Raw genomic sequence first — 6,161 nt, forward strand, 5'->3', positions numbered from 1 at the left:
CTCCATGCTCGGCTATAAAGGAAATTGTCGATCGTTCCGCCGGCGGATTCCCCTTTTTGATACATTTAGCACTACAGTAGCAATTTTAACTTACAGAAACAATATTAATATACAGAAACACCAATATTTCCTATCAACTGCATATACCAGAGAGTGTCAACTCCATAAAAATGTAAGTAATTAGACTTGACCCTTATTCAAAGATTGTCTGCATGGATGCATTGCATGCTCTGTGGTCACTTTCGCTGTCATGTCACCAGTTAATTAAAGCATTAAAGGAACACGTTACCTTGGATCGGTCGAGTTGGTCTTTGAAAAGCGTTTTGTGACCGTTTGTTATAAAATGCATGGTTAGAAAGATGATGTAAAAGTAGAATACAATTATCTACACAAATATGCCTCGAAATTGCGTGGTTTTCTTTTTACATCGTCCAATAACACGGTCGGCCATTTATGGGAGTCAAAATTTTTACTCCCATAAATGGCCGACCGTGATAGTTCGCAACGTAAAAAGAAAACCGTGCAATTTTGAGTGATACTTGTGTGGAACATTATATTCTACTTTTAAAACATCTTTCTAATCATATTTATTTGATAACAAACGGTTTCAAACGCTTTTTATAGACCAACTCGTCCGATCCAAGGCAACGTGTTCCTTTAAAGACTTCAGAAAGCATCCAAGAATCAATGTATCACATTATACACACTATCCATGGAGGAAGAAAATAGCTATCAGATGAACTTAACCTTGAGTAGTGCAGTGTGGGTACACGTGGCACCTCATAATCATTCATCCCCTAGCAACACTTTGAACTACGGTCATTAACTGCCCTCATCCCTGCTGTGCGGTAGAGTGTGGCTGGTTAATTGCAGTATTGATACCACTGAGTCCAGTGATCAATTATATACCGTGGAGGGACAGACCATGTATGCAGATGAAACCTGGGACTTTGTTTGTGTATTTTGCAAAATATTTTTCAGCAACATTGCCCTTTATTTATTTGTCTGGGTGTTTTTTTATGGGGGGGGGGGAGTGTTTGTTTGTTTGTCGGTAGTGTTGGTTGGTTTGACACTATTGGTAATTGTCAAAGACCAGTCTTCTCACTTGCTGTATCTCAACATAATATGTATGAAATAACGAACCTGTGAAAATTTGAGCTCAATCGGTCATCGAAGATGCGAGATTATAATGAAAGAAAAAACAAGCTTGTCACACGAAGTTGTGTGCTTTCAGATGCTTGATTTCGAGACCCCAAGATCCAAATCTGAGGTCTCGAAATCAAATTCGTGGAAAATTACTTCTTTCCCGAAAACTGCGTTACTTCAGAGGGAGCTGTGTCTCACAATGTTTTATACTATCAACCTCTACCCATTAGGCCTACTCGTTACCAGGTAAGTATTTATGCTAAACATTATTTTGAGTAATTACCAATCGTGTCCACTGCCTTTAAAATTAGATGATTAAAATTAGAATTATTGATTCAGCTTAAAAAACCAAAAACAAATGAAATTGTTGCGCCTCGAGCTCTATAGATTTTACAATATCGTAAAAATACGTTTAAAAACACCTGTTGTTCTTGTTGTTCAGCCCATACATAAATATTTACATTTTGTTAAAGATATGTGACCTGTGACATCACATGTTTACAAAAAAGCCACCAAGCCTGGACTTCCTGCAGGCACGATTTGTACACAGCTCAATCAAAGAAAAAAACAAAACTCATATTTTTCATTTAGATTTGCACTGTCTATTTTTTTTCACAACTTTTGATATCTAAAACCTTGTCCAGCTTTTACTTTTATAACTCTTAGATTTATGTGGATATACAAAGTATTAAACTTTCCCATAATATGTGATCAATGCAGTACATTGCCCGGTACGTGGTAGATAGATCTAAACATGTACAAGGTCACACTTTTTTTGTAAATATAGGTCAAATTTTTATTAGAGAACATAAAAACACGAAAATAAAAATAGAGATGATAAAATATTATAGTACAGAACACACATTAAATTTAACAAACATGGAACACCGAGCTGACACTAATTTGCGGGCAAAATAATGACAATGGACAACTAACACTTCAGTTCTACCAAAAAATATATTTATATAAACAAAATAATATTTCAAAAAATATTCAATGGAATAAAACAATTAAAAAAAGTAATTAACATGAGATTATCTTTACGGATAATCAGGGTTGTTGCGCCCAAACCTGATCTACTATACATGTTTGCCTTGTTAATGTCGAGTGTTTGTTGTCCATGTTGTCCATATGGATGTTTTGTTTACTCTATGACAAGGTCACTTACATGGGTTAGTTGTGTACAAAGCATCACATCGAAGTCAACCGATGATGCGATGACACTTATACGGATGTGCCACATTGCCTGAGCCATCTCTGAAGGTTTGTGCTATTTGTTGTGTTTAATAGATGTTAGTCTAATAATAATAATGAGGTTTTTTTGTTTAGAGCGCATATCACAATCACAGAGAAGTCCCTATATGCGCTAAGAGATGAAAACACAAGAGAAGCAAAAGTTAATAGAGATGTGAAATATTGATTTGAAGTAAATACACAAGCAAAATTTAGTTGATACAGAAAGAAGTACTGAAGGCTATTGCAAAAATAAATGTGTTTTTAACTTTGTCTGCAATAAATTCACTGTTTGAGCTTGTTTTATGGTGTCCGGAAGACTATTCCATAATTCTGCTGCTGCTGCTGCAAAAGCTCTATAGTTGGTATGACACTGCTCTAGAATTGCAAGGGTCGTTGTTTCGAGTCCCATCTGAGTTATCAATTTTGTGTTTGGTCATTAGAAGGTATGACACTGCTCTAGAATTGCAAAGGTCGTGGGTTCGAGTCCCACCCGAGTTTTATATGCCTGTGATTTTGTTCACATAACTCGGGTAAGTTATGAGGGATATACAGTGCTAACACACATCGGTGTATATGGGTATAACAACCATAATTAATATTGTTGTATTTTTCAGCTAACTGTTAAACTATTCCTTATATTGGTAATTTTATGATGACCAACCGCCTACACAGAGTGAACGTTTACTTGAGCGATGTTCACACGACAGCAAATTAACTTGGGTCCCTTGCTTAATGTTAGCATGGTTGCAAAAATGTAGCTGTGTTTGACAATATTTTGCAAGAGAACTTGTTGGACAGTAGACACAATATTGTTGTCCTTTCGTTTCACATGAGGTAAATTTGACAACCATGCTACATTTTAGCAAGGGACCCTTGCTAAAGTGCTCTCGTGTGAAAGGGGCTTCAAGCACTCGCTTACCACGCGCACGAACTTGGTGTACACATGGAGGAAGTTTCATTCCTCCATCATGGTGTACATGTTACAAATTGATTTCAAAACAAAATTTGGCTATAATAAATGTTAAATTTGCATTGGGATAAATAAATAATAGTATACAAATATTGACTGCTTCGAGTGCTATGGTTAAAACTATGACTCCCGAGGTGATCCACGGAGCGTTCTATTTTCCCGAGGCGAAGCCGAGGGAAAATAGAACGCTCCGGGGATCACCGAGGGAGTCATAGTTTTTAACCATTGCACGAGTAAAAGCAGTCAATATTTGTTTTATAACACCCCAAACATTTCTAAAACCTGTATTATTACTATTAAGTTACAGACCTGAATGCTACAATCCACGGACGACGCGAAATGGTTACAGACTATTAATTTATCATCCTCGTACACGCAACGGACGTCTGGGTACTGCACGCCGTGTGCTAGTCTGTCGGACTAGCGCACGGCGCCATGTGCTAGTCTTCGGACTAGCGCATGGCAAACCGACGCTCTATCACACGGCCGTCGTCTAACAAAACTAAGACATGTCATGTGACGCGCTCTAAACCAATGAGCAGGCACAATACTTGCAAGGGGTGTTATAATCATTTTTATTTACCCCCATATACACCGATGTGTGTGGCTAGCACTGTACTCGATTCTTTTCCAAGTTCGGTAAAATAAAGGGTCGAATCCCACCCGAGTATTAATATGCCTGGGAATTTGTTCACAGAAATCGTTAAAAAGTACTGAGGATACCTCTTTACACACATCGGTGTCATCGGTGTGTATATGGGTAAAACCAATATAATTTCGCTAACCGTTTTTCTCCCGTATATATTTACTTGTGTGTGCGTTGTAAATTTGTGGTTGTTTGTTATTTAAAAGAACAGCACCTTAAGTATTTGTCAAAGACCAGTCTCCTCACTAACTTGGTGTATCTCAACCTAGTGCATAAAATAACAAACCTGTGAAAATTTGAACTCAATTGGTCGTCAAAGTTGCGAGAGAATAATGGAAGAAGAAGAAAAACCTTGTCGCACAAGCACGTGTGCTTTCACAGGTGCTTGAATTCGAGAACCCAGCTGAAAGTTTTGAATTCAATTCAAATATTTTAGTGAGAAATAAATTCTTTCTAAAAAAAAACTACATTACTTCAGAGGGAGCCGGTTCTCACAATGTTTAATCTTACCAACAGCTCTCCATTGCTTGTTACCAAGTAGGCTATACGTTTGAAATGCCTAAAGTAGAATATGTTCCACACAAATTATGCCTCGAAATAATTGCGTGGTTTTCCTTTTACTTTGCATCGAGTCTTTCTTACCAATATCAGTTCATATAACTATCGATTTCAAACGCTTTTCATAAACCAATTCGCCCGATCCATGGTAACGCGTCCCTTTCATATTTTGTAATCACTCAATATATAAACTATTATAGACAAGTTGAGACCCCAGGAAAAATGACACGGTGTGGAATAAAGCACAATTATTGCCAAATTTTGACCTGGGGCGGGTTGTTGACTTCCAACTTGAGGTATTTTTGATGATATATGGGCTCAGAAGCAAATGGTTCCATTTGCCGGGAGGTGTATATTAGGGGCATTTTTTTCCCGGGTGAATGCCCAGATGTTTTGAAAATTACACTGGTGTATCGAGGGGTGTTCTTTTTTTTTTCGAGGGAGAATAACCTGACGGGGCCTGTATGGGACTTCTCTTAACTTAAAATCTAGCAGAGAATAAAAGTTCAAGAGTTAATAAATAAGTTTTTACTGTAATTTGTGACATAAGCATTATTCGTGTATCTTTTAATATGCATTTTGCACATGAACTATTTGATATGACCGCGGACAAATTGCAACAGGAAGTGTCTGAACAGTTTTTTCTCTTGGAGGTGCTCCTCTCTAACTTTCCGCTTCTAAATGACTTGGGGCTTTAATTTAATGTGTTAAACAAATTTCACTGACAAGGAATCAAATGAAACGCATTTCAGTTTGCTAAACCCGGCCAACAAAAACAAAAATGACCGCCATTTTCCAAAATGGCCGCCATAAAATAGATATTTCCCAATGATATCTCCGCTTCTAAATGACTTGGCTTTATAACTTTAAGTTATAGTTCATTATTGACGTAAAAACAAACACTTCAAAAGTATGTTCTCATTTTATCAACTATTACACGTGTCCCCTAATGTGAGTTCACAGTGGTAAATTCCTGACCCAGCTACGTCCAAGCTCTTATTTATCGGCATAACACTAATCATTATTTAAAGTCACCTGGAAATAGAATTTTTTTCTTTCAAACATAAGAGTATATGCTTACGAACAATAAAACAGTTTGTTTAGTAATTGTTTGTCACGATTTATATGTTTAAAAAATATATAAAGTTGTTTGGGGGCTGACTCCGCCTACCCCTTTTGTGACGTCAATCGAGGCAGACTTTGCCTGCAATGCGTATAGTAAACACACGTGCAAAGTACATGTACGTCCAAGTCGTGAGTTGGTACATTTCAAAAAGAGTTTTTCTGCATTCAGCAGCAATACACCTGGTCGGCATTGCCGGAAAAAAAAACATTTGTTTTTTTTTTGAAACGTACAAACTCACGACTTAGTCCGTACATGTACTTTGCAATTGTGTTTACTCTACGCATTACAGGCAAAGTCTGTCTCGATTGACGTCACGAACAGCGCCCTCTCGGGTCGGGGTCTACTCTTAAATTTGTAAATAACATAAGAACTGATTTTTTAAAACCTTAGTTAACTGTTTATTCACATTCCACTCATCAAAACACATATATTAGTGACAAAAGCTTTATTTTGAAAAAATACCACTTCCAGGACTAGGT

Source organism: Asterias amurensis, chromosome 19 (genome assembly GCF_032118995.1).
Source record: "Asterias amurensis chromosome 19, ASM3211899v1".
In the NCBI taxonomy this organism is placed as follows: domain Eukaryota; kingdom Metazoa; phylum Echinodermata; class Asteroidea; order Forcipulatida; family Asteriidae; genus Asterias; species Asterias amurensis.